The sequence below is a fragment of the Arvicanthis niloticus genome, assembly GCF_011762505.2.
Source record: "Arvicanthis niloticus isolate mArvNil1 chromosome Y unlocalized genomic scaffold, mArvNil1.pat.X SUPER_Y_unloc_1, whole genome shotgun sequence".
Taxonomy (NCBI): Eukaryota; Metazoa; Chordata; class Mammalia; order Rodentia; family Muridae; genus Arvicanthis; species Arvicanthis niloticus.
Window position 1 is genome coordinate 1,107,688 of NW_023044978.1, and position 23,684 is coordinate 1,131,371.

The window sequence follows — 23,684 nt, forward strand, 5'->3', positions numbered from 1 at the left end:
TCATTTAAAAGAATTTTCAACCACCATCTGATGTGTAGTTGTGGTTCACTACATCTGTTTACATCTTCTGTTCAATGAAGCCCCTCAGCAGACAGTTATGCTAGGCTCCTGTCTGCAAGCCTAATACATTGTTGATAGTTTCAGAGATTGATTCTATTACATGGAATGTGTCTTTAATTGGCCAAGTAGTTGTCTTAGTGTGCCAATTATCTCTGTTTTTATCTTTATTGTGGAAAATCTTGCAGCCAGAAAAATGTTTGGGTTAAGGCGTTGATCATGGTTTAATATCTCTTACTCTCCATTTTTTTTATCTGGCTGTAGGAGGTACTTAATTCAGATATTTTATCCCCAACTTGTTGGCATCAGAAGCATAGGACCAAAACTCAAGAAGAGGAGGTAAAGAGAACATGCCTTCATTGCTAATGGAAGTGCATGGATATACAAAAACATTGGAAATGGAATTTACAATTTGTTAGAAATTGATAATAGCATTATCCTGCCTATGCATATAAACCAAAGGTAAAATATTGTACATCAAGATTACATGCTCAAAGATAAAATAGCAGCCTTTTGTTTTTGAAATACTCAGAAAGTGAAAACATTCTAGCTCTTACTCAACTGAAGAACAGATGAATAAAATGTCATTCATCTACAGGATATCATTCTATTTTGCTGGTAATATCAAGGCTATCAGAAAATATGCATGCCATTGGAAGTAAGTAGAAAGTATGATCGTGAGTGACATTGTACTGACACAGAATGGCAAGTATAATAAGTACTCATTTCTAACATCATATTACCCTTAAAGTGCAGCAATAAGTATTCTGAAAATCACAGAACAAAATTATCCAAAAATGCCCTAAGTGCATGATTATCACTCAGAAGAAGTAAATAGTCATTGGAAAAAGATACACTGAGTGAAATGTGTGAGTAAGGAAATGAGGACAGGGATCATGTTTGGAGAAAGGGAAAGTTCAAGAAGGTTGAAAGTGATAACAGGATTTCATAGAGCCCACTTAAGAAGTAAGTAAAGATATGTGTCAAGGAGTTACTGGGAAGTAGGTGAGGGGTGGACCAAACAAAGAAAGTTAATGAAGATTAAATTGATTTTGAATTTTTCCTGGTTAGTCTTTGATGTGGAATACAAAGGAAGAGGTGCCACATCAGATTTAGTATATGCCAGGGTCTGTGGGTTCCAAGCTGGCATGATATTGAGGCAGAAGTCTCACATGTCTCTGGTTAGAGTGGTACTCCTGGGAGATAGCCAATCCTATGAAGCTGGAGAACATGCAGGCTGATCTTCTGAAGATATAGGTGGAGGAGACTAGTTTCCAGGAGGGTAGAACCCATTGTTACAGAAAAAAATTTACTTAACTGTACAGGAATGACCCAGATCCTAAGATCAATGATTGATGAATGGGACCTCTTGAAACTAATATGCTTCTGTAAGGCAAAGGACACTGTTAATAGGACAAAGCAGCAGACTGGGAAAGTATCTTCACAAACTATACATCTGATAGATAGCTTATATCCAAAATAAATAAATAAACAGAAAAGGTACACACCAACAAACCAAATAACCCAACAAAAAAATAAGCACAGAGCTAATCAGAGAATTCTCAACGTAGGAATCTCAAATGGCCCAGAAGCACTTCAGGAAATATTCAACATCTTTAGTCTTCAGAGAAATGCAAAACATTATGACTGAGTTTCCAAATTACATGAATAAAAATGGCTAGGAACAAAAACTGCCATAGCCAGTCCCATTATTTTTGGTTTGTGTGTTTTTCTTTTTCATTATTGGGTACTTTCTTTATCTACATTTCAGGTGTTATCCTCCTTCACCATTCCTCATCCTCAGAAAACCCTTAACCCACACTACCTCCTCCTATTTCTATGAGGGTGTGCTGCCACCCACACACTTCTACCTTCCCTCCCTCAAATTTCCCCTCACTGAGGCATCCAGCCATCAAGGGACCAAGGCTCTACTCTTTCACTGATGTCTGAAAAATACAGCTACAAAGCAGCTAGAGACATGTGTCCTGTGATGTGTGTTCCCAGGCCAGCTGTTTAGACCCAGGAAACACTGGTTGGTTGGTATTTTTGATCTCCCCATGGGGCCACAATCCCCTTCAACTCTTTCAGTCTTCTTACTAAATACTCCACTGGGAACTCTGTGGGAAGTTTGAAGGTTAGCTGTAAGATATACCTCTTTATATGTCAGGCTCTGTCAGTGTCTCCTAGGAGATAGGTATATCAGACTCCTGTCAACATGCACTTCTGGACATCCACAATAGTATTTGCATATGGTGATTGCAACAGAGAGGAATCTTTAGGTGGGACAGTCTCTGGATGGTCTCTCTTCCAGTTTTTGCCCCACACATTGTCTCATATTTGACCTGTGAGTATTTTGTTACTCCTTCTAAGAATAACCGAAGCATCAATATTTTGGTCTTTCTTTTTTTGTCAGCTTCTTGTGGTCTGTGGATTATGTCTTGGGTATTGTTAGATTTGGGGCTAATATTCACTTATCAATTAGTGCATACTATGTGTGTTCTTTTATGATTGTGTTATTCATTATATTTTCTAGTTTCATCCTTTGGCCTAAGATTTTCATGAATTCATTGTTTTTAATAGCTGAGTAATACTCCATTGTGTAAATGTACTACATTTTCTGTATCCATTCCTCTGTTGAAGAACATCTGGGTTTTTTCTGGGTTCTGGATTTTATAAATAAGGCTTCCATGAACATAGTAGAGCATATGTCCCTGTATATGTTCGAGCACCTTTTGGGTATATGCCCAGGACTGGTATAGCTGGATCCACAGGTAATATTATGTCCATTTTTCTGAGGAACCTCCAGATTGACTTCCAGAGTGGTTGTACCAGCTTGCAATTCTACTAAAAATGGAGGAGTGTTCCTGTTTCTCCACATCCTTACCAGCATGCTCTCACCTAAGTTTTTAATCTTAGCCATTCTGACTGGTGTGAGGTACAATCTCAGGGTTGTTTTGGTTTGCATTTCCCTGATGACTATAGATGTTGAACTTTTCTTTAGCTGCTTCATGGCCATTCATTTGATTGTCTACAGTGGAATTTCATGAGTACTTTGTAAATTTTGGATATTAGCCCTCTATCAGACATAGGATTGGTAAAGATCTTTTCCCAAACTGTGTGTGGCTATTTTGTCCTATTGATAGTGTCCCTTGCCCTACAGAAGCTTTTCAATTTTCTGAGGTCCCATTTGTCAATTCTTGGTCTTAGAGCATAAGCCATTAGTGTCCCATTCAGGCACTTTTTCCCTGTGCCCATGTGTTCTAGTCACCTGCTTATTTTTTCTTCTATAATTTTCAGTGTGTCTGCCTTTATATGGAAGTCTTTGATCTTCTTGGACTTGAGTTTTGTACAAGGAGATATGAAAAAATGAATTTGCATTTTCCTACATGCTGACATTCAGTTCAACCAGCACCACCTTTTGAAAACGCTGTATTTTTTCCACTGTATGTTTTTAGCTCCTTTGTAGAAGAACAACTGACAGTAAATACCTGGGTTCATTTCTGGGTCTTTGATTCTATTCCATTGATCTTTTTGCCTATCTCTATATCAATACGTTGCAGTGTTTATCACCATTGCTCTGTAATACAGCTCGAGGTCAGGAATAGAGATTTTCCCCAGATGTTCTTTTGTATTGAGAATAGTTTTCAATGTCTTGGTTTCTTTGTTATTCCAAATGAATTTTAGAATTGCTCTTTCTATTTTCTGATGAAGTTGCATCATCATCCTGGGAATTGTATTAAATCTGTAGATTGATCTTGTCAAGATGACCACTTACACTATATTACTTGTACCAATTCATGAGCATCAGAGATCTTTCCATCTTCTGATATCTTTCATTTCTTTCTTCAGGGACTTCAAGTTCTTATCATATAGATCTTTCACTTACTGGTTAGATTTACACTGAGGTATTTTACAGTATTTGTAACTATTGAAAAAGGTGTCATTTCCTGAATGTTTTTCTCAGCCTGTTTATCTTTCGAGTAGAGGAAGGCTACAGATTTGTTTGAGTTGATTTTATAACCAGCCACTTTGCTGAAGTTGTTTATCAGGTTTAGGAGTTCTCTGATGGAAGTTTGGGGGTCACTTAAGTACACAACCATATCATCTGCAAATACTGAAATTTTGACTTTTTTCTTTCCAATCTTTAACCCTTTGTACTTAATTTGTTGTCTAATTGCTATGACTAGAACTTTGTTAACTATACTGAATAGATAAGGATGGACAGAGCAGACTTGTCTTGTCTCTGATTTTGGTGGAATTGCTTCCTTTTTTTCTCTATTTAGTTTGATGCTGGCTATGGTTTGCTGTAAGTTGTTTTTACAATGTTTAGGTATGGGCCTTGGATTCCTGTTTTTCCAAGACTTTTACCATGAAGGAGTGTTGAATTTTGTCAAATGCTTTCTCAGCATCTAGTGATATGATCATGAGGATTTTTTTCTTAGAGTTTTTTTATATAGTGGATTACATTCATGGATTTCTGTATATTGTAACATCCCTACAGTCCTGTGGTAAAGCCTACTTGATCATGGTGGATGATTGTTTTGATGTGTTCTTGGATTCAGTTTGTGAGAACTTTATTTTGTATTTTTGCATCGATAGTCATAAGGAAGATTGGTCTGAGGTACTCTTTCATTGTTGGTTTTTCATGTAGTTTAGATATGAGTGTAATTGTGGCTTCATAAAACAAATTGGAGAGTGTTCCTTCTTTTTTTAATTTTGTGGAATAGTTTACAGAGAATTGGTATTATGTCTTTTTTTTGTATCAGACTTTGAAGAGTCTGATAGAACTCTGCACTAATACCATCTGGTCCTGGGCTTTTGTTGGTAGGGAGAATTTTAATGATTGCTGGTAATCCTTTAGTGGTTATAGGACTATTTCAACGATTTAGCTGAACCTGATTTAACTTTGGTGTCTGGTATCTGTCTAGGAAATTTTGCATTTAATCCCAATTTTCCATTTGTCTTCAGTATAGGCTTTTGTAGTAGGATCTGATGACTTTTTCAATTTCCTCAGTTTCTGTTATTATGTTACTCTTTTCAGTTCTGATTTTATTAATTTGGATACCGTCTTTTTGCCATCTGATTACTCTGGCTAGCGGTTTATCTGTCTTATGGATTATCTCAAAAAATTAGCTCCTGGTTTTGTTGATTTTTTTTTATAGTTCATTTTGTTTTTACTTGGTCAATTTCAACCCTGAGTTTATTTTCTGTTGTTTAATCCTCTTGTATTTGCTTCTTTTTGCCCTAGAGCTTTCAAGTGTGTTGTCAAGATGGTAGTATATGGTCTCTCCATTTTGTTTGTTTGTTTGTTTATTTGTTTGTTTGATTTTGGTTTTTTTGGTGGGCATTTAGATGTATGAGTTTTTCTCTTAGCCTTATTGTCATTGTGTCCCACTAGTTTTGTTATGATGTGTCCTCATTATCATTAAATTCTAAAAAGTTTATAATTTCTTTATTTCTTCCCTGATCAAGTTATGATTTAGCAAAGCATTGTTTGGTGTCCATGTGTCCATGTGTATGTGGGCTTGCCATTGATTGTATCATTCTTGAAGACAGCCTTACTCCTTGATGATCTGATAGTATACATGAGATCATTTCAATGGTCTTGTATCTGTTGAGACCTGTTATGTGACCAACCATATGGTCAGTTTTGGAGAAGGCACAATGAGGTGCTGAGAAAAAGGTATATTCTTTTGTTTTTTGATGAAATATTCTATAAATATCAGCTAAATCCATTTGGTATATAACTTCTCTATGTTTTAATGTGTCTCTGTTTGGTTTCTGTTTCCATGATCTGTCCATTGTTGCGAGTGTGGCATTGAAATCCCCCACTAGATCTTGAAGTATGAAGTGGTCATTCTTATCTTTCTTGATAACTTCTGGTTGAATGTAGATTTTACTGCATATTAGAATGGCTACTCCAGCTTGTTTCTTGGGACCATTTGCTTGGAAAATTGTTTTCCAGCATTTTGTTTTGAGGTATTGTCAATTTTTGTCACAGAGTTGTTTTCTGTATGCATCAAAATGTTGGGTCCTGTTTATGTATCCATCTGTTAATCTATGTCTTTTCATTGGGGGAATTGAGTCCATTGATGTTAAGAGATATTGAAGAAAAGTGATTGTTGTTCTTGTTAGTTTTAGAGGTGGAATTGTGTATCTGTAGCTATCTTCTTCTGGGTTTGTTGGAAGAAGATTACTTTCTTGCTTTTTCTCCTTGTGTTGGCAGTTTCCCTCGATTCTCTTTTGTAGTTCTGGATTTGTTGAAAGATATTGTGTAAATTCAGTTTTGTCATGGAATATCTTAGTTTCTCCATCTATATTGATTGAAAGTTTTACTGAGTATAATATTGTGGCCTGGCATTTGTGTTTGCTTAGGTTCTATATGACTTCTGTCCAATATCTTCTGGCTTTTATAGTCTCTGATGAAAAGTCTGGTGTAATTCTGATAGGTCTGCCTTTATATATTATTTGTACTTTTTCCCTTACTGCTTTTAGTATTTTTTCTTTGTTTTGTGCATTTGGTGTTTTGATTATTATGTGATGGGGTGAATTACTTTTCTGTTCTAGTCTATTTGGACTTCTCTAAACTGCTTTATGTTCATAGACATTTATTTAGGTTAAGGAAATTTCATCTATAATTTTGTTGAAGATATATAATTTGGCCCTTTAATTTGTCTATCTTTGTTTTCTTCTATATCTATTACCCTTAGGTTTGGTCTTCTTATTGTGTCTGGATTTTCTGGATGTTTTGAGTTAGGAGAGTTTTGCATTTTGTATTTTCTTTGACAGTTGTGTCAATGTTTTTTTATGGTATCTTCTGCATCTGAGATTCTCTCTTCTGTCTCTTGTAGTCTGTTTGTAATGCTTGCATCCAAAACTCCTGATCTCATCTTTAGCTTTTCTATCTCCTGTGTGTCCCCCTTTGTCATTTCTTTATTGTTTCTACTTCTGTTTTTATGTTCTGTATTGTTTTGTTTAATTCATTTACCTGTTAGTGTTTTCTTATAATTCTTTAAGGAACTTTTGTGTTTCTTCTTTAAGGGCCTCCACTTGTTCACCTATATTATTTTGAGGGAGTTTTTATGTCCTTGTTAATGTCCTCTATCACCATCATGAGAAGTGATTTTAAATCTAAATCTTTTCACCTGGTGTCATTAGTTCAGGACTTGCTGTGGTTGGAGAACTAGGTTCTGATGATGTCAAGTAACCTTGGCTTTTGTTGCTTATGTTCTTGCACTTGACTTTTACCATCTGGTTATTTCTTGTGCTACCTTCACTCAATATTTTTGACTGGAGCCTCTCTGTCCTGTTATCTTGGCTGTGTCAGAACTCCTCAGAGTCTAGCTGTCTCTGTGATAATGTAATCTTAAGAACCTGGTTTTGATATCTTCTTAGAGTCATGTTGCTACTAGGCTCCTGAAATCCTGGTGTGCCCAAGCTCCTAAGATCCTGTGATAATATTATCCTAAGTTCCTATGTGTTAGAGCTCCTGGGAGATCAGCCTCCTCTGGGTTTTGGGGGCTTGGGTCCAGAGCTGGAGCCTTAGGTCCACTCCAGGCATAGTCACAGACAGGAAGAGTCTTGTGCAACTGGTTTTGAGCACTATACATCATTCTTATTGTATTTAAAAGTTAACTAATTTACAGATTTATTTACTTACTTTTTAAAATTGTTCACTTTACATTCAACTCACTACCCCTCTTGTAGTCACTCCTTCCCATAGTTCTTCCTCCTCGGCATCTTACTTACCTGTTCCCCATGATTATCCTTACACCCTGGCATATGGTGTCTTTGCAAGGCTATGTACATCTTCCACGGAGGCCAGTAAAGGCAGGTTGCCAAGAAGAACATTTCTCATAGACAGGCAACAGCTTTGGAATAGCCCTGCTTCAAATGTTTAGGGCCCATATAATTACCAAGAGTCACAACTCTTTGATATCCATGAAGAGGACATTGTCCATGTTATGTATGTTTTTTGTTTGGGAGTACTGTTCACTCTGTTGGATTTTCTGTGCAGTTTCTGTCCACAGAAAGGCCACAATCTTTCCTCCTCTTCTTCCTTAAGAGTCCCTCAAATCCACCACAGCATCAATAATATTGTTAGGCCTAGGAATGCCCCCTATGAGATGTATCATTTGTTGGACCAGTCACTGGACTGCCTTTTCTCGATCTTTTCTCCATTTCCCCCCTGCTATTCTTTTAGACAGGAAGACTTTGGGTTCAAGTTATACACTGTGGGACGGCAGTTCTATATCAATCAACACTTGATGTCTTTTATTTTTTTCTACACGATATGGGCACTAAAAGTTCCCTCTCCCAATTTTAGGCATTATATGCAAAGTTACTGCCTTTGAGTTCTGAGAGTCTCTCACCTCCCAGGTCTGTGGTACTTTCTAGATTGAGGGTTCCCCCATATCCTACACACCTAGTTTGCATATTTCCATTAATTCTGCTGACCCTCAGTGCTTCTGTCCTCTCAAGCCACCTATATTGATATGTTCCCCTTTTCACCTCCCCCTCTGCTCTCTCACCCAGGTCCCTCTGTCCCTCTGCCCCATCCCAGTGATTCTCCCTTAAAATTTTGATTTAAGCATCCAATCTTGGGTCATCTAATTTTTAACTTCTTGATTTCTGTGGACTACATCCACAGTTATTATGTACATTTTTGGCTGATATCTACCTTTTTAACGAGAACATGACATGCATGTTCTGTTGGGTCTGAGTTATTCATTCAGGATGATTTTTTTTTATTTATTCATCTATGTGTAAAATCCATGATGCCCTTCTTCTTAGTATCGAGATAATGATCCATTATTAAATATTAACCACAATTTCTATATCCATTTTTGTTGAGGGACATGTTGGTTCTATTCAGCTTCTGGATATTACAGATAATGCTGTTATGAAAATAGTGGGGCACATGCCCATGTGGTATTGTGGTGTATCTTTGGGTATATGCCCAGCATTGGTACAGCTGTGTCCTCAATTAGAAATCTTTCCAATTTTTTGAGGTAACTCCAGATTAATTTAAAGAGTGGTTATTCCAGTTTGCAAACTCACAAGCAATAGAGTACAGTACCTCTTTCTCCATATTCTTGACAGCATGTATAGTCACCTAAAGGTTTTCTCTTAGGAATTCTGATTGGTGTAAAGTAGTATCTTAATATACTTTTGATTTGTATTTTCTTGAGGACTAAGGACATTGAACATTTCTTTAAGTGCTTCTTGGATATATGAGATTCTTCCATTGTGAATTCTCTGATTAGCTCTATACCTGATTTGTCATTGGTCTGTTTGGTGTTTCAGAGGTTAGCTTCTTCATTATTTTATATATTCTGAGGTTTAGCCCTTTATCAGATGTGGGATTGATGAAGTTTTTTTTTTTCCTAATTTGTATGTTGCCTATTTGTCCTATTGATAGTGACCTTTGCCTTACAGAAGCATTTGAATTTCATAATGTCAACATTATCAATTCCTAATCTTAGTGTCACAGTCATTATAGTTTAGTTTAGGAAATTCTTCACCAATCCCCACCATAAAGTTCTTTCTCATTTTCACCTCTATTAGATTCAGTATATCTGATTTTATGTTGAGGTAATAGATCCACTTGTAGTTTTGTGATGGACAAGGTACTGAATATGGATCTATTTTCATTTTCCACACCAACCACAAGTTACCCAGAACCATTTATGGAAGATGCCTGAATTTTTTTTAATATTTGTTTTCTGATTCTTTGTCAAAGGTCAAGTAACTGTAAGTTTGTGGTCATATTTCTGAGTCCTAAACATTACTTCATTGATTGACCTGTTCATCTTTAAACTGATGTTATGCATTTTTTTCACTATTGCTCTGTAGTAAGCTTGAGATTAGGGTGTTGCTTTATGCAAATTTTCTTTTATGCTTAAAAATAGTTTTTTTTTTTTTGCAAAAAAAAAAAAGTTTTTATTGATAATGCCTTTTTAAGTCCTAATGTTTTGTGTTAATGGTCTAAATAAAACCAAATATGTGTTGATTTTGTTTTAAGTTCTAATATTCTGCTTTGCACTGCACTTAACTCAGTCCCAAAGACCATGTTCAACCATACCTGGATTGGTCACAGGATAAAAGAAAGAAGATTCTCATTTGAAAAATGGAAAAATGGAAAAACATATCATGAACTGATCTTGGCATTCACTTCTTCTACTTTTTTTTCTGCTTAACCTTTTTTTTTTCTTTTTTTTTCTTTTTTTTTTCTATTAGATATTTTATTTACACTTCAGATGCCATCCCCTATCCCCATCCCCCCAACCCTTAGGAAACCCCTATCCCATGCCTCCTTTTCCTTTTTGCATTTATACATTTTTTTTAAAAAAATGTTATCATAGGCTTTATAAGTTTGGAATTGTTCAATCAGAGGTGTAACCCACTGACCAACCTAGATATAACAACTATCTTTGACTGGTGGAGATACATGAATATCTGCCTCCCTGTCTCCCCCCTCTTTCTCTCTTTCATCACCTAGCTTCTCCTCGCCTTTTTCTTCTCCTCTTCTTACTCCTTTTCTTCCTCTCAGTACTCCTCCTACCTTAGCTCCTCCTACACATCACCCTTCCTGTTAAAATGAAACTTTTCTCTCAAAATACAATTAGAGCATAATTATGCCAATTTGTACCAGTGAGGTACAGGATAGTCCTCATACCCAGTCCATCCTTTTGTTGACTAACCAGCTCCTCTGTCATCTATTCTAACTAAAACATTTAGTTCTGAACCTGGCTTTAGGATGAATGTCAGCTGACAACCATCCACTCAAATCTTTTCTCTTAAGGTCAATAGCTATAAGTTTTCAACCCCGTTAGAAATCCAGAATGACTGAGTTAACTATAATTGTGGGAAGCACAAATTGTAGTTTCTAAAACTTAGCCAATTTATAGAGACCTCTGAACACCTGGACACTCGTTCTACTTCAAAACGTTGGAGCATCTGTTCTTCTGCCTTCTGGCCCAGGATCTTCTGACAGACTTTAGTGCTGCAGAATTAAGGGCTGATTACTGTTGGGAGCCTCAGTGATTCGCCATTACAAGAACCGCGGTTCTTGTAATTACAAGACTCGCGGTTCCTGAAAATGACGCCCCCCCCGCCCCCGCCCCCTGGAGGATTCATCTGCAGACGCTCTCAGTTCTCATTTGGACTCTCCTAAATTGGGTTCCTAGGAAGTGGACTAGGGAGCTGGACCAGATGCAGTAGCAATTGCAGATCAGGATTTCGAGCCTTGATGGAACTCGAGTGGACCCTGTTACCCCTGGCAATTTTACTTCTTGGCCTACCTCCGCCTTTTCTTTCTTTCTTTCTTTCTTTCTTTCTTTCTTTCTTTCTTTCTTAAAGGGTGGGGATAGGCCTGCTTTGTGCAGCCGTATGTTGTGGATTAGTGTTCATGATGGTTGGTCTGTAAGCTCAGAGCCCAACAAAAACGTGACAAGGTCGCTATCGCCCAAGCACTCATAGCCTTGGAGCAAGCATCTCCCCCTGAAATTTGGCTATCTAGGCCAAGAAAGTAGCTGATGACTGAGACCCTCAGTCGATGCACTCCAAGGGTTCAGCCCATTGCACTGTGTCGATGAGAGGTCTAAGTCCAGCCAGCCCTTGCCTGAATAACTGGTACCTGAATATTTAGAGGTGTTTGTGAGTGGGTACTCGACAGGGAATGTTCCACGAGTGTGGATAGATTTCCCAAAAGTATGCCTGATTGCACAAAGGTTTGATGCCAAGAAACCTCCCCTGGTTGCGCCCCAGCGTGGAGGCTTCCTTTCCCCGTCAAAAGGCATCGAGATGGGTATGGGAAGTAAACCCATTACAATATCTCATTTTGCACACGGGATCAGGCCTCTGCTTTCCCTCACTGAGTTGGTGCCGTGCTTGATTGGCAATAGGCTGTTCCATCTTAAATATATAGATAAGGGGAGATGTTGGGAGCCGCAGTGATTCGCCATTACAAGATGGCGCTGGCATCCTATCCTCCCACTAGTAAACAACTGACTGCACAGTTGCAAAAGGCAGAAAGCGCGCCAAAGTCAATGCCCATCCCAGGGCGTAATATGGGGTGATGAATGAACAGCCAATCAGAAGTGAACAGGTCACTCTAGGGTATATATAGCAGTGTCTTTCCCGGGCTTTGGGTCTTTTCTGCTTCTGCTGTTACAAGTAAAGCCTTGTTTGTAGTAATACCCGATCACTGCCTCCATGTCCTTTTTCTCGGGATAGGGGACACAAGGGGCACGCGGAACAGATTACTCTGTCTAGGCAGATATAATCAGTCGACTATTCTGCAAGTGTGTCCTTTTCTGGACAGTAATTTGTCTGTAGAAGGAAAGTGGCAATTCTTGCCTAGTGGCTGTCTCACCACAACTGGAGTAACTCCAAGGATGCTCAATTTCTTCTTAGAATTCAATATAGGAATTCTGTCCTGAGCAGACAGGTCTCTAATGAAAATGAACATTAATACTGAAATGTTTGTCATGTCAATTCTAAGGATTTCTGATGTTTTGAAAACCAGCTATCCATGTAAGGTAATCTGGACTATTGCCTGTTAACTCAACTCAGCTATTTCTAAATAAAACATAGAGAACACCCTTATAATAAACTCCAAGTCATGAATTTGCTATAGTCCCTTAAATCACAGGTGACCATCTCAAATCAGTTAAAAAAAAGTTAAAGAAGGACTGGGTCTAAGCTTTGTATTCCTAAATGTGTTATACTGGTACAATGCCTATGAGAGTAGCAATATTTGTCTCACTCTTATATCATTAAGAAGCTCATGCCAATGAAAACCTTAAAATTTGTAAACAAAGTAAATTGGTGCCATTTAAGAATTTATATCTTCATCTTGATATTAATTATACAGATTTCTACTAATAGGTTATGGCTATGCAATAAACCCTAGCTAATCCTCTCTATTCCGACAAAACCACTAGTTTTCCCTAGAGAGACAGCCCAACATTTACCACCTTAGTCCATAAGCCCAGGGAATAGGAGCACTGACTCATCATTAGCTTCTTCAAGCTGATTATGGGTGTTGAGATATTACAAGAGGAGTGGGGGGGGGGAAGCAAATTGACAATCCTCTGATGCTGTGTCTTCGATGCCTCCAGATGGAATTCACAGACCTCAGAGGTTTGAGCGGGTCTGCCCAGCTTGCTTGTTGAGTAGATACATCAAGGCTGATCATTCTGCAATATACAATTCTCAAAACAAATTTTAGTATCAAGATAGTTTTTTTTAAGAGGCTGACATTTTATTAAGAATGTTGGTTCTACCTGCTTTTCTATTTTTTCCTCTCTTTTATTGGATATATTTACATTTCAAATTTTATCCCCTTACCATATTTCCCCCACCACCCAAAAAGCCCTTATTCCATCCCCCTCCTCCTGCTTCTATGAAGGTGTTTATCCACCTACCCCCAGGCCCCCTCCACACACTCTGATTCCCCCCCCCCTCAGTGCTCAGCCTTCAGGGTACCATTGACCTTGTCTCCCACCTATGCCCAACAAGGCCATCCTCCCCTACATATACTGCTGGAGTCATGTGTCTCTCTATATGGGCTCCTAGGCTGGTGGTTTAGACCTTGGGGAGCTCTGGCTGGTTGGTATTTTTGCTCTCCTCACGGGGCCACCAGCCCTTAAGGTTCCCTCAATTTACTCTCTAACTCCTCCATTGGGAACCTTTGATCAGATTAATGGATAGCTGTGGGTATCTGTCTCTGGGTATGTCCATCTCTGGGAGACCTCTAAGGAGACAGCCTTATCAGGCTGCTGTCAGCTTTCCCATCCTGACATCCCTATCAGTGTCTATTTTTGGTGACTGCCCATGGAATGAATACCCAGATGGAATGGTCTCCCTACAACCCACCCTTCAGATTCTGACCCACATTTTGTGTCCATATTTGCTCCCTTGGGTATTTAGTTACTCCTTCTAAGAAAGACCTAGGCATCCTCACTTGTTCTTTCTTCTTCATGAGCTTCATGTCGTCTGGTAGTTGAATCTTTGTTGTTTCAAATTTTTGGGCTAATCTCCACTTATCAGTGAGTAAATACCATGTGTACTCTTTTGTGATTGGGTTACCTCACTCAGGATGATATTTTCTAGTTCCATCCATTTACCTAAGAATTTCTCAAATTCATTATTTTTAATAGCTGAGTGATATTCCATTGTGTAAATGTACCACATATTTTGTATCCATTCCTCTGTTGAAGGGCATCTGGGTTCTTTCCAGCTTCTGGCTATTATAAATAAGGCTGCTAAGAACATAGTGGAACATATGTCTTTGTTATTTGATGGGGCATTTTCTGGATATATACCCAGAAGGGGTATAGCTGGGTCCTCAGGTAGTGCTATGTCCAACTTTCTGAGGAACCACCAGACTGACGTCCAAAGTGGTTGTACCAGCTTGCAATCCCACCAACAATGCTGGAGTGTTCCTCTTTCTTCACATCCTCACCAGCATCTACTATCACCTGAGTTTTTGATCTTAGCCATTCTGACTGGTGTGAGGTGGTATCTCAGTGTTGTTTTGATTTGCATTTTCCTGATGACTAAGGATGTTGAGCATTTCTTAAGGTGCTTCTCGGCCATTCGAGTTTCCTCAGTTGAGAATTCTTTGTTTAGCTCTGTACCCCATTTTTTAATGGGGTTATTTTGTTGTTTGGCTTCTAATTTCTTGAGTTCTTTGTAAATATTCGATATTAGCCCCCTATCAGATGTAGGATTGGTAATGATCTTTTTCCAATTACATGTTGACCTCCAGTTGAGCCAGCACCAATTGTTGAAAATGCTTTCCTTTTTCCACTGGATGAATTTAGCTCCCTTGTCAAATATCAAGTGACCATAGGTATGGGAGTTCATTTCTGGGTCTTCAGGTCTGTTCCAATGATCGTCCTGTCTGTCTCTGTACCAATACCATGCAGTTTTTATCACTACTGCTCTGTAGTACAGTTTGAGGCCCGGAATGGTGGTTCCCCCAGAGGTTCTTTTATTGTTGAGAATAGTTCTCGCTATCCTAGGTTTTTTGTTATTCCAAATGAATTTGTAAATTGCTCTTTCTATCTCTATGAAGAATTGATTTGGAATTTTGATGGGTATTGCATTGAATCTGTAGATTGCTTTTGGCAGGATAGCCATTTTTACTAAATTAATCCTGCCAATCCAGGAGCATGGGAGATCTTTCCATCTTCTGAGATCTTCTTCAATTTCTTTCTTGAGAGACTTGAAGTTCTTGTCATACAGATCTTTCACTTGCTTAGTTAGATTCACTCCACGATATTTTATATTATTTGTAACTATTGTGAAGGGTGTCATTTCCCTGATTTCTCTCTGCCTGTTTATCCTTTGAATAGAGGAAGGCTACTGATTTGTTTGAGTTGATTTTATATCCAGCCACATTGCTAAAGTTGTTTATCAGGTTTAGGAGTTCTCTGGTGGAAGTTTTAGGTTCACTTAAGTATACTATCATATCATCTGCAAATAGTGAAATTTTGACTTCTTCCTTTCCTATCTGTATCCCTTTGACTTCCTTTTGTTGTCTAATTGCTCTGGCTAAGACTTCCAGTACTATATTGAATAGGTAAGGTGAGAGTGGGCAGCCTTGCCTAGTCCCTGATCTTAGTGGGATTGCTTCAAGTTTCTCTCCATTTAGTTTGATGTTGCCTACTGGCTTGCTGTATATTGCTTTTACTATGTTTAGATATGGGCCTTGTATTCCTGATCTTTCCAAGACTTTTAACATGAAGGGATGTTGAATTTTGTCAAATGCTTTCTCAGCATCTAGTGAGATGACCATGTGGTTTTTCTCTTTGAGTTTATTTATGTAGTGGATTACATTGATGGATTTCTGAATATTGAACCATCCCTTCATTCCTGGGAAAAAGCCTACTTGATCTTGATGGATAATTGTTTTGATGTGTTGTTGGATTCGGTTTGCGAGAATTTTATTGAGTATTTTTGCATCAATATTCATAAGAGAGATTGATCTGTAGTTCTCTTTCTTTGTTGGGTCTTTCTGTGGTTTAGGTATGAGTGTAATGGTAGCTTCATAGAATGAATTGGGTAGTGTTCCTTCTGTTTCTATTCGATGGAATAACTTGAAGAGGATTGGTATTATGTGTTCCTTGAAGGTCTGAAAGAATTCTGCACTGAAACCATCTGGCCCCGGACATTTTTTGGTGGGAAGATTTTTAATGACTGTGTCTATTTCTTTAGGCGTTATGGGACTGTTTAGGTGGTTTATCTGCTCCTCCTTTAACTTTGGTACCTGGTATCTATCTAGAAAATTGTCCATTTCATCCAGATTTTCTAATTTTGTTGAGTATAGGCCTTTGTAGTAGGATCTGATAATTTTTTAAATTTCCTCTGTTTCTGTTATGTCTCCCTTTTCAGTTCTGATTTTCTTAATTTGAATGCTGTCTCTGCACCCTTTGGTTAGTCTGGCTAAGGGTTTGTCTATCTTGTTGATTTTCTCAAAGAACCAGCTCCTGGTTTGTTGATATTTTGTATAGTTCTTTTTGTTTCCACTTGGTTGATTTCAGCCCTGAGTTTGATTATTTCCTGCCTGCCGTCTACTACTCTTGGGTATACTAGCTTCTTTTTCTTCTAATGCTTTTAGGTTTGCTGTCAAGTTGTTAATGAATGCTCTTTCCACTTTCTTTTTGTGAGCACTTAGAGCTATGATTTTTCCTCTTAGTACTGCTTTCAATGAGTCCCACATGTTTTGTTATGATGTATCCTCATTTTCATTTAAATCTAAAAAGTCTTTAATTTCTTTCTTAATTTCTTCCTTGACCAAGTTATCATTGAGTAGAGCATTGTTCAGTTGCCAAGTGTATGTCGGCTTTCTGTTGGTTTTGCCCATGTCAAAGACAAGTCTTAGTCCATGGTGGTCTGATAAGGTACTAGGGATTATTTCAATCTTTTTGTATCTGTTGAGGCCTGTTTTGTGACCAAATATATGGTCTATTTTGGAAAAGGTACCATGAGGTCCTGAGAAGAAGGTATATTCCTTTGTTTTAGGATGAAATGTTCTATAGATGTCAGTTAAGTCCAATTGGTTCATAACTTCTGTTAGTTTCATTGTGTCTCGATTTAGTTTCTGTTTCCATGATCTGTCCATAGCTGAGAGTGGGGTGTTGAAATCTCCCACTATTATTGTGTAGAGTGCAATGTATGCTTTAAGTTTTAGTAAAGTGTCTTTTATGTATGTGGGTGCCCTCACATTTGGGGCATAGATGTTGAGAATTGCAAGTTCCTCTTGGTATATTTTTCCTTTGATGAATATGAAGTTTCCTTCTTTATCTTTTTTGATTACTTCTGGTTGAAAACTGATTTTATTTGATATTAGAATTGCTACTTTCGCTTGTTTCTTGGGACCATTTGCTTGGAAGTTTGTTTTCCAACCTTTTACTCTGAGGTAGTGTCTGTCTTTTCCACAGAGGTGCGTTTCCTGAATGCAGCAAAATGTTGGGTCCTGTTTACATATCCAGTCTGATAGTCTATGTCTTTTTACTGGAGAATTGAGTCCATTGATATTAAGAGATATTAAGGAAAAATGAGTGTTGTTTCCTGTTATTTTTGTTATTGGCAGTGGAGATATGTTTGTGTAGCTACCTTCTTTTACGGTTTTTGGAAGATTACTTTCCTGCTTTTTCTAGGTTGTAGTTTCCCTCCTTGTGTTGGAGTTTTCCACCAATTATCCTTTGAAGTCCTGGGTTTGTGTTGAGATACTGTGTAAATTTGGATTTGTCATGGAATATTTTAGTTTCTCCATCAATAATGATTGACAGTTTTGCTGGGTATAGTAGACTGGGCTGACATTTGTGTTCTCTTAGGGTCTGTATGATATCAGTCCAGGATCTTCTGGCTTTTATTGTCTCTGGTGAGAAGTCTGGTGTAATTCTTATAGGTCTGCCTTTATATGTTACTTTGCCTTTTTCCCTTACTGCTTTTAATATTTTTTCTTTGTTTTGTACATTTGATGTTTTGACTATTATGTGGCAGGAAGTATTTCTTTTCTGGACTAAACTACTTGGAGTTCTGTAGGCTTCTTGTATATTTATGGACAGCTCTTTCTTTAGGTTAGGGAAGTTTTCCTCTATAATTTTGTTGAGGATATTTATTGGTCCTTTAAGTTGGGAGTCTTCCCCCTCATCTATTCCTATTATCCTTAGGGTTGTCCTTCTCATTGTGTCTTGGATTTCTTGTATATTTCGGGTTAGTAGCTTTTTGTGTTTTGCATTTTCTTTGACAGTTGTGTCAATGTTTTCCATGGTATCTTCTGCACATGAGACTCTCTCTTCCATCTTTTGTATTCTGTTGGTGATACTTGTGTCTACGACTCCTGATCGTTTTTTTTTAAGTTTTCTATCTCCAGGGTGTTCTCTCTTTGTGATTTCTTTATTGTTTCTACTTCCATTTTTAGATCCTGCATGGTTTTGTTTAATTCATTCTCCCGTTTGGTTGCATTTTCTTGCAATTCCTTAAGGGATTATTGTGTTTCCTCTAATGGTTTCTATCTGTTCTTTTAGAGTGTTATTTATGTCTTTCTTAAAGTCCTCTATCATCATCATGAGAAGTGATTTAAATTCTGAATCCTGCTTTTCTGGTGTGATGGGGTGTTCAGGGCTTGCTATGATGGGGGAACTGGGTTCTGATGATGCCATGTAACTTTGGTTTCTGTTGCTTATGTTCTTGTGCCTGCCTTTTGCCATCTGGTTAAATCTAGTGCTACCTGTACTTCTGTCTCTGATTGAAGCCTGCCTTTCTAGCTGTCTCGCTTTTGTTTGGTCTTCTAGGGGTCCAGATTTCTCTGTGATTTTTTTCCAGCTGAGCTGATTACAGTGGTATCTCTAGGATGCCTCAGGATATGGTGCCTCCAAGGTAGCAGTCCAGCTAGATGTCTGCTGTTCTGGGTGCAGTGTCTCCTCTTGGATAGCTCAGGATATGTTGTCTGACACTCTGAGTTCAGTTTTTCCTCTGTGGCTCTGGGTTGAGTGGACCTTCTAGTATATCTCAGGTGGAATCCGGGGTCCACACAACTGCAGACCTGGTAGAGGTCTGGTCCAGGCCTCAGACCCTGGAGATGGGAAGAAGGGGGGTGCTAGCCAGCAGGGGCGCTGGGGGGTGTGGGGGGGTATCTGCTGGATTCTGAGCACTCAGGGCAGCCAGCTATGAGCTCAGGGTAGTATGTGGGTTTTCCTACCTTAAGATGGTTGTGGGATCTGTGTCTGGCGGTATCCGGGGTGCACTCACCCGCAAGCCTCAGACCTGAAGAGGGTCGAGCGGTGGAAGGGGAGTGCTAGCACTGGCTATGGGTTCTATGGATCCCCCAGAATGTGTCTGGTGGAATCCGGGATGCACTCATCTGCAGGCCTCAGGCCAGAAGAGGGTCGAGCAGCGGAAGGGGAGTGGTAGCACTGGCTATGGGTTCTATGGATCCCCCAGAATGTGTCTGGCGGAATCCTGGGTGCACTCACCAGCAGGCCTCAGACCGGAGGAGGGGTGTGCGGTGGAAGGGGAGTGCTAGCACTGGCTATGGGTTCTATGGATCCCCCAGAATGTGTCTGGCAGAATCCAGGGTGCACTCACCCACAGGCCTCAGGCTGGAAGAGGGTCGATCCTTAAAAATAGTTTTAGCTCTCCTGGGCTTTTGTTTGTTTGTTTGTTTTCCCATATAAAATTGAGAGTTATTCTTTCTATGTCAGTGAAAAATTGTACTGGGATTTTCATTGGAATTGTACTGAATCTTTAAATTCCTTTTGGTAGATTGGCCAATTTTGCTATGTTAACCCCACCAATCCATGAGCATAGGAGATCTTTTCAATTTCTGAATTCTTTCATTTTTTTTCTTGAGAGACGTGAATTTTTTTTCTCATACAGAACTTCACTTGTTTGTTTAGAGTTACTTAAGATAGTTTATATTATTGGTTATTTTTGTCACAGGTGTTGTTTCACTATGTACATTCTCATCTCATTTATCATTTCTATAAGGTAAGGATAATGTTTTCTTTCAGTTAATTTTATATACAGTTGATATTGCTTATCAACTTTAGAAGGTCTCTTGTAGAATTTGGGGTTTCCTAATGTATATTATCATATCATTTACATATACTGATACCTTGACATTTTTGCCTAATTTTAGCTCCTTGATCTTCTTCTTTTTTTGGTATTGTTGCTCTAGCTAGAACTTATATGCAATAGATACAGGGGGAGTGGGTAGCCATGTCTTGCCACTGATTTTAGTGAGATTATTTCAAATATCTCTCCAAATAATTTAATATTTGCTATTGGTTTGTTGCAACTCCAAATATAGCAACTCAATCCCAATACAGTTGTATTGGAATACAACTGTATTCCAATATGGGAATTTCTTGAATTCCTGATATCTCCACTACTTTTAACATAAAGAAGTGTTCTACTTTGTCAAATGCTTTTTCAGTATCTAATGAGATGACCATGTGATTTTTTTTTTTAGTTTGTTTATCAACTGGTTTAAATTGATGGATTTTTGTATACTAAACAAGCTTTGAATTTCTGAGATGAAGCCTACTTGTTTATGTTGAATGTCAATTTTCAAAGGTCCTTGTATTCATTTTGCTACAATTCTATTGAGTATTTTTGCATTGATATTCATAAGCAAAACTGTTCTGAAGTTCTCTTTGTTGGGATGTTGTGTGGTTTAGATATAGGAGTAACTTCATAGATGAATCAGATAGTATTCCTCCTGTTTCTGTTTTATAGAATAGCTTGATGTGTGTTGATGTTAGCTCTTCCTTAAAGGTTTGATAGAATTCCACATTAAAGCCATCTAGTCCTAGACTTATTTATGCCAGGAGGTTTTTAATGTCTTTTTAAAAAGGGGATATGGAACTCCTGGGATAGTTTGCTTGCTCTTGATTTAGCTTTGGTGTATAGTATCTTTCTAGAAAATTATCCATATCATCTAGATATTCCAGTTTAGATGAGTATTTACTTTTGTAGTAGGATCTGAAGATATTTTTTTTTGAATTTCCTCAGTACCTGTTGTTATGTCAACCTTTTAATTTCTGATTTTCTTATTTTGGATGCTGTGTGACCCTAAGTTAGATTGGCTAGAGATTTACATATCTTCAAAATTTTGTCAAAGAATCAGCTTTTTGTTTCTATTTGTATGATTTTGCCTCTGAGTTTGATTATTTCTTACCATATAAACTTGGGTGTATTTAATCCTTTTGTTATAGTGCTTTAAGGTGTGCTGTTAAGTTGTGAGTGTAGGATATCTACAATTTCTTCATAGAGGTTCATAGTTGTATGCACTTTCCTCTTGCACTGCTTTCATTGTATCTCATAATTTTGGGAATGCTATGCCATCATTTCCTCAGAATTTCAGAAAGTCTTGTAAACCTTTCTTTATTTCTTCCCAGAGCAGTTATCACTTAGTAGATCATTTGTTCTGTTTTCATGGGTATGTGAAATTTTTGTTTTTTTTTGTTTGTTTGTTTGTTTGTTTCATTTTGTTTTTGTTGTTATTGAAATCTAGCCTTAATCCATGATGATCACATAGGATGCATGGGGATATCTCAATTTTTGCCCTTTTTTGAGGCTTGCTTTGTGACCATATATATAATCAGTTTTGAAGAAGATAGAATGAGATTTTTGAGAAGAAGGTATATTTGTTTGTTTTAGTGTGAAATGAGATTATATATATATATACATATATATCACAGATAAATGTTTCATATATGTATATGGTATATGAAATATATATCTTATATATAACATATAACATATAATATTATATATATATATATAATCTGTGAAGTTTATAAACTCTTTCAGTTTCACTATGTCTGTGTTTAGTATTTGTTTCAGTGACCTGTTCATTGGTGTGAATGGAGTGTTGAGGTTTCCCACTATTATTGTGTGTGGTTCAATGTTTTGAGTGTGAAGTTTCTTTTATGAATGTGAGTACCCTTGCATTTGCTGCTCAAAATTTCAGAATTGAGACTTTTTCAAGTTGGAATTTTTTTCTTAAGCATATGAATTATTTGTTCCTATCTCACATGAAAACTTTTGTTTGAAAGTTTATTTTATTTTATATAAGAATGGCTTTTCCAGTTTGTTTCTTTGGACCATTTGTTTGAAAAAAATGTTCCCATTATCTGTCTTTGTTACTGAAGTGTGTTTCATATGCACCAAATGCAGGATCCTGCTTAAGTATCCAGTTTGTTAGCACATATCTTTTTATTAATAAATTGACTTCATTGTTTAGACATATGCTTGTTGCTTCCTCATATTTTCACTTTTAGAGATAGAATTATGTTTGTTTGGTTCTCCTCTTTTGGTTCTCTTTTTTGGGTTTGTTTTCAGAAGAGAAATGTCTTGCTTTTTTGAATGTAGTTTTATTCTCTGTGTTAGAATTTTCATTCTATTATTTTTTTGTAGTGAAGATTAGTAGTAAGATATTGCTTTAACTTTGACTTTGTCTTGGAATATCTTGTTTTTTCCATCAGAGTTACTTGAAAATTATGGTGGGCATAGTAGCCTGGTCTGTGTATTATGTTATCGTGGGGTCTGTATTACACCTGTGGAAGATTTTCTGGCTTTTAGAGTCTTATAGTTCTGACACTATATGTTACTTAACTTTTTTCCTCAGTGCTTTTAATATTCTTTCTTCTGTGCATTTTGTGTTTTGATTATTATGTAGTGGGGTTAATTTATTTTCTGTTCCAATCTAGTTAGAATTCTGTAGGCTTTTTGACCATTTTTGGAATCTCTTTAAGGTAGAAAAGTTTTCTGTTCTCATTTTGTTGAAGGTGTTTACTGGCTCTTTGACATGGAAATCTTTACTGTCTTCTATAACTAATAATCTATAGGTATTTTTTGTCCTGAATTTACTATATATTTTGGGTTAGGAACTTTTTGCTTTTGTATTTTTTTTTTTAATATTGTGTGAATGTCTTCTGTGGTAACTTATACAGGTAAGATTCTTTCTTCTATCTCTTATGTTTGTTCTGTTGGTGATGCTTACATCTGTGATTCCTGCTCTCTTTCATAAGATTTTTATCTCCTAGTTTTCTCCCTCTTTGATTTCTTTAGTCTTCCTATTTCTAATGTTTGGTCCTGGATTGTTTTGTTCAATTCCATCTCCTATTTGATTGTGTTTCCTTGTATTCTTTTAGGAGATTAATGTGTTTTCTTTCTAAGGGATTCTACTTGTTTATTTGTTTCCTCCTGTACATTTTTAAGGAAAATATTTGTGTTCCTCTAAAAGTCCTCTATTATAATCACTGGATGAAATTTTAAATTTAAATCTTGTTTTTCAGGATTGTTGGAGCCTGCTGTCTCTGAATGGATCCTGGACCTCTTGTGAAGCTGGTAATTGGAGATTTTCTGGAGATTTTAATCTGTGAACCTTGTTGTGTAAGAAATCCTTGTGATCAAGGTGTTGCTGAGTGCAGATGAGGTGGAGTGGTTGGAGCACAGGATCTGCTTCTAGGTGAAGAGGTGATCTAGAAGATATGTGTGTATCCAGCTGAGAGGGACTTCCTGACTTCTGGGCCCCAGAAGATCCCATTTAGACCAGGTGTTGAAGTGGGAACCAGTGCCTTACCTGTAATACTGGCTGTGTC